This window comes from Schistocerca cancellata, chromosome 2 (assembly GCF_023864275.1).
Source record: "Schistocerca cancellata isolate TAMUIC-IGC-003103 chromosome 2, iqSchCanc2.1, whole genome shotgun sequence".
Taxonomy (NCBI): Eukaryota; Metazoa; Arthropoda; class Insecta; order Orthoptera; family Acrididae; genus Schistocerca; species Schistocerca cancellata.
The window spans coordinates 881301283-881315574 of NC_064627.1; positions in this window are offsets into that span (position 1 = coordinate 881301283).

Below are 14292 nucleotides of genomic sequence, written 5' to 3' on the forward strand. Positions count from 1 at the left end.
TCGCAGGTTCGCATCCTGCCTCGGGCATGGATGTGTGTGATGTCCTTAGGTTAGTTAGGTTTAAGTAGTTCTAAGTTCTAGGGGACTTATGACCACAGCAGTTGAGTCCCATAGTGCTCAGAGCCATTTGAACCATTTTTGAACAGTTGGAGTCCAGACCTCGTGATGAACTGGATGGCTGTACCACATCAAATTGTTTAAATAAATACTGTTGCTTGCAAAATAAGGACTTACATCCAGCACAGGTCGAGTACTCTCTTCACCAATCCCTAGGAAGAGGTAGCAGTCGGGTGACAGGTTAGTGGAGGTAGAGCAAGTGAACTTCTTTCCCGCCATTTTCTTAGGTTACTAGAGATAGTCGAAGTGCCCTTTCTTTCCTACCATTTTCTTAGGTAGGTAGGTAGGTAGAGGTAGCCCAATTGACCTATATTCCCTCCAAAATTCAAACTTCCTGCCAATTCCTAGCAAGAGGTGGCGGCCAGGTGACTTAGGGTAGTGTAGGTTGCCCAACTGACATATCAACCCGTCAAAATTCAAACTTCCCGCCAAAAGCCGCCATCTTGGACGACGTCATCGCCGCCGCCTTTTTTGATGATGTCATGTGCTGTTGCCACGTCTACACGCCACCATCTTGGATGACATCATTGCTGCCCTCTTGGATACATCTGGCAACAATGCAGAGTGTTCAGAACTCCTTGCCCCAATACTAATGGAATAGTGAAACAAATTGAACATATGTTTAAATGAAAAGCATTTCTCCGCCATACCTTGAAGTTAACTGCATAGTGTGGATGTATCTGTAGAGGGCCAGCTGGCGTGGCTGAGCGGTTCTAGGCTCTACAGTCTGGAACCGCGCGACCGCTACGGTCGCAGGTTCGAATCCTGCCTCAGGCATGGATGTGTGTGATGTCCTTAGGTTAGAACTTATAACTACTTAAACCTTTGTAGGGGACTGATGACCTTAGAAGTTAAGTCCCATAGTGCTCGGAGCCATTTTTTTGTATCTGTAGATGTAGTCGAACTACTCTTGAAAAAACTAAAGCGTTGCATACAATTGCCTTGGTTTACGTAGACAGGAGAAGTCGTGAGTGAAACTACGTATTTCTTACGTAATGGAAAGTATGACGTGAAATTTTCCGTTTCTATTTAAACGCAATTTCGAAGCTCACCTTGTTCATTGCACTTTTCGCAACGTTGCTGATCGAAAGCAAATCTTTTATAACGGTGATTCATTCGTTTTATAAATCACTGAAAATGAAGGAGGATGGCATTTCGTAAATAACAAAAAGGTTTTCGAGCAGTCGTACTAATTAGCGCTGCTCGCTGTCGCCGACGTCACGGCACTAATTATGCTGTCAAACGGCTGGAGTGGCGTTTTACGAGCTGCAGTGCAGAACGCGATAACAGCGATGCCATGTCAGCCCTCTGGGAACGGCGAGTGGATGTCATTGTGTGCACGCGGATTCTGCCGCTGCAGCTACATCTGCACGCCAGCGCCGTCTGCTCTGGGGCCGTACACATGTAGAGCGGACAGAGCACGCGTCTAGTTTTTGTTTGGCGCACAGCGTGGAATTTACTTCCAGACTTCATCTGAACGTGCGCCAGCATATGGCTCTCCTTGTTACGCTCGTCTCACTTTTCATTTTTATTGTCTAGCTTGCTTCTCGTCACTGTGATTCGTCTGCACACCGTAGCCAGAAATGTGTGATAATTCCACGTGCCATTTATAATACCACTGTTTTTAGTGAATTTAAAATCTGGGTACTGTAACCTGAACAAAATACACTTGAAATAAAAAATCTGGTTTTTCTACAACCAAAATCCATACATATGTTAACTGCACTAATGTTAGTTATTAATTCTGGAGTATAAAACTGTCTTTTTAGTGCTTATAGCCACGTAATAACGATTTAATGCTTTTGTTGTCATAGGCTTCTTTTTCTATAATATAACTGTCTATATCCAACTAAAGAATCTTTGACATGCAGTGTCTGCCCTTGCATGCCGAATCCCATTGTCTTCATGCTGAAAGACTTTTCTCGTCTGTCCTGTGCGCTCGAAGTTATCGTTTTCAAAACATGCCAATAACATGTATTCTGTGAAGCCTGAAAACACAAGAAAAGACGTAACATTGCCCACAACAAATACGACTGCATAATACACTACTGGCCATTAAACTTGCTACACCACGAAGATGGCGTGCAACAGACGCGAAATTTAGCCGGCAGCAAGAGGATGCTGTCATATGCAAATGATTAGCTTTTCAGAGCATTCACACAATGTTGGCGCCAATGACGACACCTACAACATGCTAACACGAGGAAAGTTTCCAACCGATTTCGCATACCGTTGACCGGCGTTACATGGTGAAACTTTGTTGTGATGCCTCGTGTAAGGAGTAGAAATGCGTACCATCACGTTTCCGACTTTGATAAAGGTCGGATTGTAGCCTATCGCGATTGCGGTTTATCCTATCGCGACATTGCTGCTCGCGTTGGTCGAGATCCAATGACTGTTAACAGAATACGGAATTGGTGGGTTCAGGAGGGTAATACGGAACGCCGTGCTGGATGCCAACGGCCTCGTATCACGAGCAGTCGAGATGACAGGTATCTTATCCACATGGCTGTAAAGGTTCGTGCAGCCACGTCTCGATCCCTGAGTCAACAGATGAGGACGCTTGTAAGACAACAGCCATCTGCACGAACAGTTCGACGACGGTTGCAGCAGCATGGACTATCAGCTCGGAGACCATGGCTGCGGTTACTCTTGACGCTGCATCACAGACAGGAGCGCCTGCGATGGTGTACTCAACGACGAACCTGGGTGCACGAATGGCAAAACGTCATTTCTTCGGATGAATCCAGATTCTGTTTCCAGCATCATGAGGGTCGCATCCGTGTTTGGCGAATTCGCGGTGAACGCACATTGGAAGCGTGTATTCGTCATCGGCATACTGGCGTATCACCCGGCGTGATGGTATGGGGTGCCATTGGTTACACGTCTCGGTCACCTCTTGTTCGCATTGACGGCACTTTGAAAAGTGGACATTACATTTCAGATGTGTTACGACCCGTTGTTCTAGCCTTCATTCGATCCCTGCGAAAAACCTACATTTCAGTAGGATAATGCACGACCGTATGTTTCAGGTCCTCTACGGGCCTTTCTGGATACAGAAAATGTTCGACTCCTACCCTGGCCAGCACATTCTCCAGATCTCTCACCAACTGAAAACGTCTGGTCAATGGTGGCCGTACAAGTGGCTCGTCACAATATGCCAGTCACTACTCTTGATGAACTGTGGTATCGTGTTGAAGCTGCATGGGAGCTGTACCTGTACACTCCATCCAAGCTCTGTTTGACTCAACGCCCAGGAATATCAAGGCCGTTATTACGGCCAGAGGTGGTTGCTCTGGGTACTGATTTCTCTGGATCTATGCACCCAAATTGCGTGAAAATGTAATCACATGTCAGTTCTAGTATAATACATTTGTGCAATGAATACCCGTTCATCATCTGTATTTCTTCTTGTTGTAGCAATTTTAATGGCCACTAGTGTATGTCGCAAATGGAAAAATGCTCTGAAAGCCCTCGTATTCCAAAATTACATAAACGTAGTGCCAATGTGCAAGTCCAGCAACAGTAGTTAAAACGAAGTTAAATGAAAGTGTTTATACCACCACCGCAAGACAAAGCTTCTATTTCACGTCTACTCACCAAAGAGGTAAAAATGAAGAATGCCTTTTTGTGCGGGTTAGGAGGCCTCCAGAATTCTGATGCCTAGAATTCCTATTGGTTGGCTCCAGTCGGATTCGCACAACCCATCAAGACGTACCCTGTCCGCCCAGAAAGTTCCGATACTGATTTTGGTCCTGGTGTTCAAGCGGCTTCAGCGCAGTAACTCTGGTGGCTACTTAAACTAAAAACATTAAATAACGGATGCACCTTTGACCAATCAGCTGTGTCCAGTGATAAGTAGAGCACGTGTGGCAGAAGTACCTCACAGCTGTTGTGGCACAAATCCAATGGAGAAACGTTACTAAATTAGAGGTTCAAGAGACTCTACAGACTGGCTACGAAATCTTTCACGACGGAGACCCTTGATGAAAAATTATCGGTTTACCTGCAGTGTAAAATGCGGATAAAATCCCGAGCTTTCGATGACTGCCTCCATCATCTTCGTCAGGGGCCAGGCCTCACTGTCGTGTAACTGGCGAAGATCTCATCTTAATGCCCAGAGGACGGCCTCTGCCTGCTGGTTTCATTACGTCATGACGACATATCAGACATGGAGCGTACGCCAAGTAGTGGCGCTCACCACATCCATAGACTTTGCCTGTGGTTTCTACTCAGCGTTGCTTGCAGCACCATCAAACGTATCGGGTGGTATACTGCGAGAAATCTTCCTCTCTGCTCTTCTTTATCCGGTCACCCTTTCGTCACTCTTCCATTCGAATGGTGTCTCTATTAAAACTGTTTTCATACAGTCTAATTACATCAATAGAGGCACCGACTATGCACTTAGCAATGGATTGAACCATGAACTTGGTAAAGAAAGAGCATAGGGGAAGATTTGTCGTAGTCTGTCTCCCGATGAGGGAGATATTGTTGCTAGCCATGCTGGACAAAGAGGCCCACCACTGAACGTGCCATTTCTGTGATGTCACCAAGACGTAATCCATCCAATCACATGCTGTCCTCTGGCACAAATGTGGAGCGTCAGAAGTTACACGACAATTAGGCTTAGTCCCAGACGACAATGATGGAGGCAGTCATCGAAGACTCGGGATCTTATCTTTATTTGACACGGCAGGTGAACCGAGAACTTTTCATTCTATGTCCTGAGGAAGAGAATGTCCCAGACACTTGGCCCCCGAACAAAAGTAGTGACTTACGAATGCCTGCTGCGACTTGATTGCAATGCGAAATGTGGAAATTTTATTTCTGGAAATAATCATCACGAGTGATGAGATACGATATTACCGATATGAAGTTACCACAAAGTTAAAAAGTGCAGAATTTCACATGAAGGGTCAACGCTTTGACGACATAAGCGATACTGAAGCTAACGTGACGGGCGTATTGAACAACATTCCAAAGATGGACTTTTGTGACAGTTTCATATGAGTGAATGAACCTTCTGTGAGTTGTACTCAAGTGGAAAAAGACCGCGAAGAACACCTGAAGCATTAAAACTACCATCCTAGCTTCTCTGTACTTCCTATTAATCCACTCTAGAAACTCTACGGACTGGCAGGGTACAGACAAGAGGTGACTGTAGCTCTATACGCGACATAATACGTGTTTCGTACCAAAGCCGGCGTCTTCTACAACAGTCTTTACCTTTTTGTAACATCTGCCACTCATCCCACCCAAACTATTCGTATAAATACAAAGATAAACCTTCCCTCCTCATCTAGGCAGTTCCACAATACCCGCATCCACGCATCCGTTTTGTAGCCACAATTCCCGGAAATATCCATTCCTTTGAGCTGTCTCATATCCTCCAACAAATTACAGTAGCAGTCTTCTCCGTATTTCACCTTAATACCACAGCCACCTACATCCAGAATCACCCGCAGATGGCTTTCTTCTCTCCAGATACCATTGTCTAATATCAGTCCCATCTCGCCTTGCACTCCCTCGCCACCATAAGCATAAATTATATTACATCACCCCCAACTGCAAAAAGACGTGAATCAAACACCCACATTTCAGCGTGCCACCAATACTACTCGCTCTTCCATTCAGTTCGAATTTTCTTACCACGAGATGGCCATCCACCACGAAAGACGACCTTCAGTGAAACTACACTATTCCAACATCGACAACAGCATTACAACGACGGTTTAACCATCTCGCAGAAATCCGTAGACATTTGAAGATAATCTGTTTCAGTTGATGAAATTCTTTCTTTTTTTACGAATTTTTATATTTATATTCGACTGTTCATCATCGGTAAGGCTGAAGGGCAGATACTTAACTGTAGAATACCCCCCTCCCCCCCCCCCGCACACTTTGGGCGATATGAAATAAAGAAAAGCAACAAAATGGCTCGATTTAGGGGAAAAAAAGAAAAAAAGGGAAAAGGAAAAATGCGCTCTGTTCCTTAGAGTCGTCCCACGCATTAGAACAAAAAAATTTGCTCTTCTATCAAACTTCATTGTGGTTATAGTACGACACAAGGTCACCCTTCGGACTGCTATGCTCTCTTCAGCTTACTTCATTCTTACAAAAGTTGAAGGTCTTTGCCTGCACATCACAATCGACAAAAAACCTATCACTAGCAAGACAAAAAATTTTGTATACCCCACGGTTGGCTATTAATTAGGTCTCACAGTTGCCATTAAGCCTAAGACTGCTTAGTTAAATGAATTCTGTAGAACATACACAATACTGTGTTTTTCATTTATTACTAATATTTGTTGCAAATTGAGAAACATGAAATAGAAAACAGAACATTCTTACTTATATAGACTAGATTCGATCATTTCACAATTCACATTAACCCATATCAAACCTTATTTTACTTTTATGGAACCAATCATTAAATATTTAAATATGTTACTTTTATTAGAAACCTATTATGCAGAATTAGTTACCTAACATGTATGTTTGTTAATAGCGTGGAACTTAAATGAAAGTAAAAAGAAAAGTAACACCAAGATTAGAACTAACCACTTTGCTATTAGTTCACGTTTTACACACTTAGCTGCAGACAACTGTGTTATGTACGTCGTACATTCCCTCCTCAACGGCTGATGAAAGTATTCTAATTTAATATCCAGATACTATTCTTCGGATGTTTCTTTATTTATTTTACTATTGTAGCGTACTGCTTTAAGATGTTGATGCCGTGGCACTGACGTTAAGGTCCTGTAGCTTTGATAGATGTAAGAGGTACATTTCTAAGATACCTTTGCCAGTTATAATTTCGGCACACTCCTTTCGGATCTCACCAGGAAGCTCTGTTTCATGCGTGAACACTATACAACATTGGTAGTAGCAGTAGCCGCTGAAACGAAAGCGCGTCAACGCGATGTGAGGTGGGGGAGCTGCGTTACTGGTACGCCTGGGGACGGGGCTGGCAGCGAGTCGCCGGCGCCTGCGCGGTAGGCAGCCGGGCGCGTATTAATCCGCTCCGCCAGTAATCCCTGCGGCATGGACAGGGTTTGGCCGCGCGGCGGGCGACGAACTCATACCACGGCCGCCACGCCGCCGCCTTCCTAATCCCTCACTCGCCGCTGCGGGCCCGCTGATGACTGCGTCGTTTTCAGCGGCCACTGCGGCTTCTCTCAGTGGAGCTTTGGGTTTCCGCTGAAATTAGTGCCAGTGCCGGAAATGCTAGCAATACGAACGAATACGACTACCGTTTCGCAGTTGCCACAGTTCTTTCGTCAATTAATTTCGCCAAGAAACTCGACACAAAGAGCACTTGGGTTCTGGAAGTCAGAAAAATACAATAGAATAATGCGACAGGTACCTGATCACAATTAAAAGTATTTTAACAGCACCAATACTACTCGTACAGCCAGGGAACTATATCAGTCATATAATACTAATGCACAATAACGTTAACAGAAAATATACACAAAAAACTGGCTTAAGTATGACAAATATTTTGATAGATTTTAGTGTACAACAGAACTGACGAAACCAAAATCATAATTTTTGTAAACACAAAAATGAAGTAACCCTTTCAATTAGTTTAAGAAATGGACATCCTAGACCATACTGAGAAGACCGGCCATCATCTGGTTATCATAAGAGTATAGATACAGACCGGCAGAATATTAAATGGAGAGTAGCCTTTGGCACAAAAATCCAGACAACTGCGATATAATTCGCGCTGTGGGTTCCGTACACACCTAATTATGTACACAGATAGTTCATCTGTAGGTTTTGATGAGTGGATTTGCATTAAAATATGTGACTTAAATGGCCGTATCGTTTGAGTGAACTGACGTAGAAACTTAAATTTATTACACTGCCAAGGTGTCGTAGACCTTAGTACTTGTATTTCAACTTCATACCCCTTCCCATGCCTGAGAAAAACGGTCTTAATATACGGACAGGTAGGTGGACAACAAAGAGATCCTATAAGGCTTCTCATTTACATACTGAGATACAGAACTTTAAAAATGAAGTATAAGGATAAAAAACTTTGAGATATTTGTGACAAAGATTGCAGCAGTAAGACTTATATGAAACTTCCATATCAGCGCACACTCCGCTGCAGAGTGAAAATCTCATTCTAGAAACATCGCCCAGGCTGTGGCTAAGCCATGTCTCCACAATATCCTGTCTTTCAGGAGTGCTAGTTCTGCAAGGTTCGCAGGAGAGCTTCTGTAAAGTTTGGAAGGTAGGAGACGAGGTACTGGCAGAGATAAAGCTGTGAGTACCGGGCGTGAGTCGTGCTTCGGTAGCTCAGATGGTAGAGCACTTGCCCGCGAAAGGCAAAGGTCCCGAGTTCGAGTCTCGGTCGCGCACACAGTTTTAATCTGCCAGGAAGTTTCATATCAGCGCACACTCCGCTGCAGAGTGAAAATCTCATTCTGGAAACATCCCCCAGGCTGTGGCTAAGCCATGACTCCGCAATATCCTTTCTTTCAGGAGTGCTAGTTCTGCAAGGTTCGCAGGAGAGCTTCTGTAAAGTTTGGAAGGTAAGAGACGAGGTACTGGCAGAAGTAAAGCTGTGAGTACCGGGCGTGAGTCGTGCTTCGGTAGGTCAGATGGTAGAGCACTTTCCCGCGAAAGGCAAAGGTCCCGAGTTCGAGTCTCGGTCGGGCACACAGTTTTAATCTGCCAGGAAGTTTCATATCAGCGCACACTCCGCTGCAGAGTGAAAAATCTCATTCTGGAAATATTATCACTGTTGTGCTGTATCTGTTCCTATGTCTGACGACTGTTTGAGTACATTTGATCTCATCCACATGTGAAAATGTTGTGGGCTGGTACTAACAATTTGGTGGTATGATATGGGCACCTGATATTGCGCACCAAACACCAATCTTGAGTTTATGCAAAGGCTCTTCAAAGAACTTAGTACGTTTTTCTGATACACAGTGCCGCATGTTGTGGTAATTCACATACCATGACATGCGCAACCAGGCCTCATTTGGAGAAATGAAGAGCGGTAGATCCAAAAGTCCTGATGCCACATTACTCAGAAACTACCGGTAAAAGTCACACAACGATCTCTTAATTTCCACTTGCACTGATAAACGGCATTGATTTTGTTCAAGGCTTTCCTTCACTTGAGCGGTATTCTCTGGCGCTCGATCTTTTTTCGTTTTGTTACAGCTTTTATTCGATACATTGCAGATTTCACTGGACGTTTTGCCAAAATACTCAAAACACTTGCAGTCTTGCACAGTTTCACACACGTTATCTATGAACTGTGCTCGAGTAAGCCTCAGAAATGAACATCGTGAGCACTGCTTTGTGTCACATTCAACTGGTCGTTAAACATATTTACTCTCTTCACTCAAACATAATGGCCTAACCAAATATTCAGGACGGAGTTTGAGGGGGATGGCGCGGTGCGCATGGTCGCTAAGCGACTGGTCCGTGCCGGTGTTATAAATATTTTCCACGCCAGTTTTATTTTGATATACATATAATGCGGGTACGTGTGTGTATGTGTGTGTGTGTGTGTGTGTGTGTGTGTGTGTATGTGTGTCTCATTTTTCCTGATGACATGTTTCACCTCAAAACGTTTAGCGTGTATATGATCTATGGAACTAGTAACTAACTAGGGCATGAAGGTAACTTACGCAGTACCCAGTGAGTGTGTTTTAGGAGCATTACGATCAACAGCCTTTATAACTGATCCACTCAAGAACAGAGTCTACTCGGGGATAAGGCTGTTGTATATAGAGAAGTTGCAACGCAGAAAACTACAGCGACATACTGACTGATCTGTAGATGATAGACGCTTGATTCAGGGACTTCCGGTTAACAATATACGCGTATATAACGTATTACAAATAAGTAGGAGGAAAGTACGGCTATTATATGATTACAAGATTGACGAATAGTGATTGGACGCCATAACATACATTGAACATCTGCCAGTATTCGTAGGAACGATTTAAAGTCGAACGACAAAGTTAGTAGGAAAAAATCATCAGGATCACGAACATAGTAGCACACACCATCGTTCGACCGATAGTTGAGTATTACCCATTACCTGGGGCCTCTTACTAGGTGAGAATGATGGAAGAAATAGAGAGGTTCTAGAGAAGTAGTGCGTTTCATCACAGGTTCACTTAGTAAGAATGAAGCCACCACTGATGAGTTCATTTAACTGCAGTGGTACACACTACGATAGATGGGTTGTAATCACATATATGTCTGTTGCCAAAATTTCGAGAAATTGTGTTCCTAGATGAGTCAACAAACGTGTAACTTGCATCTACGTATAACTGTCGAAAAGATAATGGAGGTAAAAGTATATTTTAGCTCATACGGAGGTAAACTAACGACACTTCTGCACGTGTAGTATTCACGACTCGAACGAGAAAGGGGGGAAGTGACAGTGGTACACAAAGGGCCCTCTGCATCACACCACAACGTGGTTTGCGGTGTGTAAATGTAGATGTAGATGTAGATGTAGATGTAGAGTTGTAATTTTATACAATTATGACAAAAGATGAAAGAAATATGAAGATGTAACGCTATCTGGACGGTTTTACTCATTACCGCAGACGTGTTTAAGAAATTTCTTTCCTTATTAATAGCCTTTAGAAAAACTGAAGAAAAGCATTTCGTTAGCTTAGATAGTATTTAGATGAAACAATGAAGGTATCTTTCTCAAAACCACAAGTTTAAGCCAGCATCGCAGCAAAATAATAGAACTTGTGGAACAATCACGTTGGAAGAACTGGAGTCATAATGGAAATATAACTATAAAGTGACTAATTTGGCTCCCAGCTGATAGACACTACCGTGAATCTGGTTGCCATCGTGCACGTTGTCGATTTATTTATTTATTTTGTCATCAGTGTTCTGAGTCCTTTGAGGCTGCCCGTCACGAATTACTCTCCTGTGCCAATCGTTTCATCTTAGAGCAGCAGTTGCTACCTACGTTCTCCATTATTTGGTGGATATATTCCAATCTCTGTCTTCCTTCGCAGTTTCACCTCTACGGCTCCTTCTCGTACCCTGGTAGTAATTCCCTGACGTCTTAACAGATGTTCCCTCATCTTATCCTTCCTTCTTGGCGGGATTTTCCATATCTTCCTTTCCTCACCGATTCTTCAGAGAACCTCCTCATTCATTACTTGATCAGCCCACCTAATTTTCAACATTCTTCTTTAGCATCGCATCTCAAATGCTTCTAATCTCTTCTGTTCCGGTTTTCACTCAGCACATATTACAGTTCGGTCCAACGCTCTGTTCCAAACGTACATTCTCAGAAATTTCTTCCTCAGTTTAAGGCCTATGTTTGATACTAGTGGACTTCTCTTGGCGAGGAATGTCTTTTTGCTAGCGCTAGTCTGATTTTTATGTCCTTCTTGCTCCGTCCATCACGGGTTACTTTCCTGCGTAGGTAGCAGAGTTTCCTAACTTCGTTTGCTTAGTGATCCCGAGCTGTGCGGGGTAGCCGTGCGGTCTAAGGCGCCTTGACACGGTTAGCGCGGCTGCCCCCGTCGGAGGTTTGAGTCCTCCATTGGGCATGGGAGTGTGTGTTGTCCTGGGCATAAGTTCCTTTAAGTTAGGTTAAGTAGTGTGTAAGCGTAGGGAGCGATGACCTCAGCAGTTTGGTCCCATAGAACTTACCACAGATTTCCAAATTCAGTGATCTCGAATTCCTATGTTAAGTTTCTGAATGTTCTCATTTCTGTTATTCCTCATTACTTTAGTCTTTCCTCGATTTCCTCTCAAATCTAATTCTGTGATCATTAGATTGTTCATTCCATTCAGCAGATCCTGATATCCTCTTAATCCCACTATTGAAACAGTCTTTTATTTCTGTCGTTGCTTCTTCCATATATAGACTGAACAGTATAGGTGGAAGGATACATACCTGTCTTACATCTTTTTTAAACCCGAGCACTTCGTTCTTGGTGTTACAGTCTTATTGTTCCCTCTTGCTTCATGTACATATTAGATATTACCCACCTTTCCCAATAGTTTACCCCTATTTTTTTCTGAATTTCGAACATCTTGCGCCATTTTACATTGTCGAACGCTTTTTCGGTCAACAAATCCCACGAAAGTACCTTGATTTTTCTTCAGTCTTGCATCCATTATCAGCCACAACGTCAGAACTACCTTTCTACTGTCTTTACTTTTTCTAAAGCCAGTCTGATCATCTAACAGATCCTCAATTTTCTTTTCCTTTCTTGTCTATGTTATTCTACACACCAACGTGTATACTCGTTTTGTTGCCACTTCCCTCCCGTTACTTTGGAAATTCTGATGGGATGTTATCTATCCATCCTGTCTTATTTGATCTTAATGAAAAACTATGTATTATCCCTAAACAATGTCTCCATTAATTTACTTTGTACCTCGGCAGGTTGTGGTTAATGCTGGTAGATATAATGAATGAGCAGCTTCAGTCAGCTACATTTTACCCCAGGAGCTGCTAACAAACGGCCATATTCCGTCCATCAACGAAATTTCTGTGAACAGTCTACGCATAACCCGTCCAGAAGATTATCACATTATTTGGGATTTGCATCCTCTACCATGGAAACAGCTGTGGCCTCCAGTGCGCTCAGTATTTTATGTTTCCCAATCGTTCTACTAACAAAATATCAGTATTTTCTATCAGATATAAAATGTCTGTTAGTGATAAATTTGCCATTTAGGATGAATTTGCCAATAACTGAATTGTTTTCATCGTCTGTGGTTGTAGGCAGCCTACCTGAACATTGGAATAAACATGTCGACGACTCAGTACCTTAGTTCATTATGCTTTGCGTGAGCTGCTAATGTGTTCTAAGCAAATTTTGTTCTACGGCGACCACGAATAGTAAATGCATGACTAAGAGTTAACAAGTAACATTTAAACACTGTGATCACTGAAAGGTCTCTTGAAATTTATTTTAATATAAATGCATTAGGAAATACTAAAAATACTTGTGATGGGTCTTGCTTTCCCGAGGAGCACAATATCTGAACAGTTATTTATAAATAAAATATTAAATGTTACGTAGGCAAGTAGTATCATATTATTGTGTAAGAAATTCGCGCAGTAGTGTGTTAGCTGCTCAACATATAAATAATTTATGTATGGAAAATGTTCAAAAAATAGACAGGTGACTGCAGGTGTAGATTACCCTTCTCATTCACTAAAGATGAAACTCGAGGATATACACAAACCGAAGGGCATCATGCCGAATCCTCTGTAGAAACATTAGAAGCAACTTAATACATGCATTTCTGTTTCATGATTCTTCTTTTTCATATCATATACTTTTTAATTAATTGCTATCTTTATGTGCCCTTATTGTAATGGGAAGAGATGGCAAAGATGTTATCAACCCGAGGGTTGGTTTGAACATGCAGTGCTTCGCTAGATGTGGTCCTGTTGGAGGTAGTATACAATTGCTTTCCTCCGACCTTCTGACTTACCACGGGGAACATAAAGCTTATCGAGATTCCGAACGTTGGAGTAACTCTACATTTTTCACGTTAACGAACACTGCCACAGGTGAAAGATGTGAAAAGTTGAAAGCTAAATGTTAAACGGCACTTTCTGTTCCAGGATCTTTGAGTCATAACGACGCATTTACTAAATGTGTGTTCTGAGATAAAGGCAAAAGAAGTTGTTCAGCAGTGCAAACACTATCATCTTGACCACTTAAGTTCACGACGCTGATAATCATGCTACCTCAAGGGTGTTAGAGTGTGTTTCAATTTCAGCATTACGTACTATACAATAAATAGGTAGGCACTGTTGGAGATACGTTTTTTGACATTAAATGTCTTGTTTCTTAGGGTAATTACATTTGGTATAGTGGAAATAGAATGCACTCTTGAACAAAATATATTTTGTTTAAGTCTGTTAGAAACTGCTAACAGTTTGTCTTAAAAAGTGTTTACTACTGCTTCACAAATTACATAGCTTATAATTATATTGCCATTTGACTTTAAACAACTCAAAGAGTAATCACCATGAGGAAATGACAAAATATATGTGAAACACAACATAATTATTGAATTTATTTGTAAAGATGTCAAAGAAATAGTAAAGAAGAATTAAGGAAAGCCGAAAATACTTTAATCATCATTATCATCAACATTAATTTCTGTTTCCTCGGGAGCTGTTGTATCTGC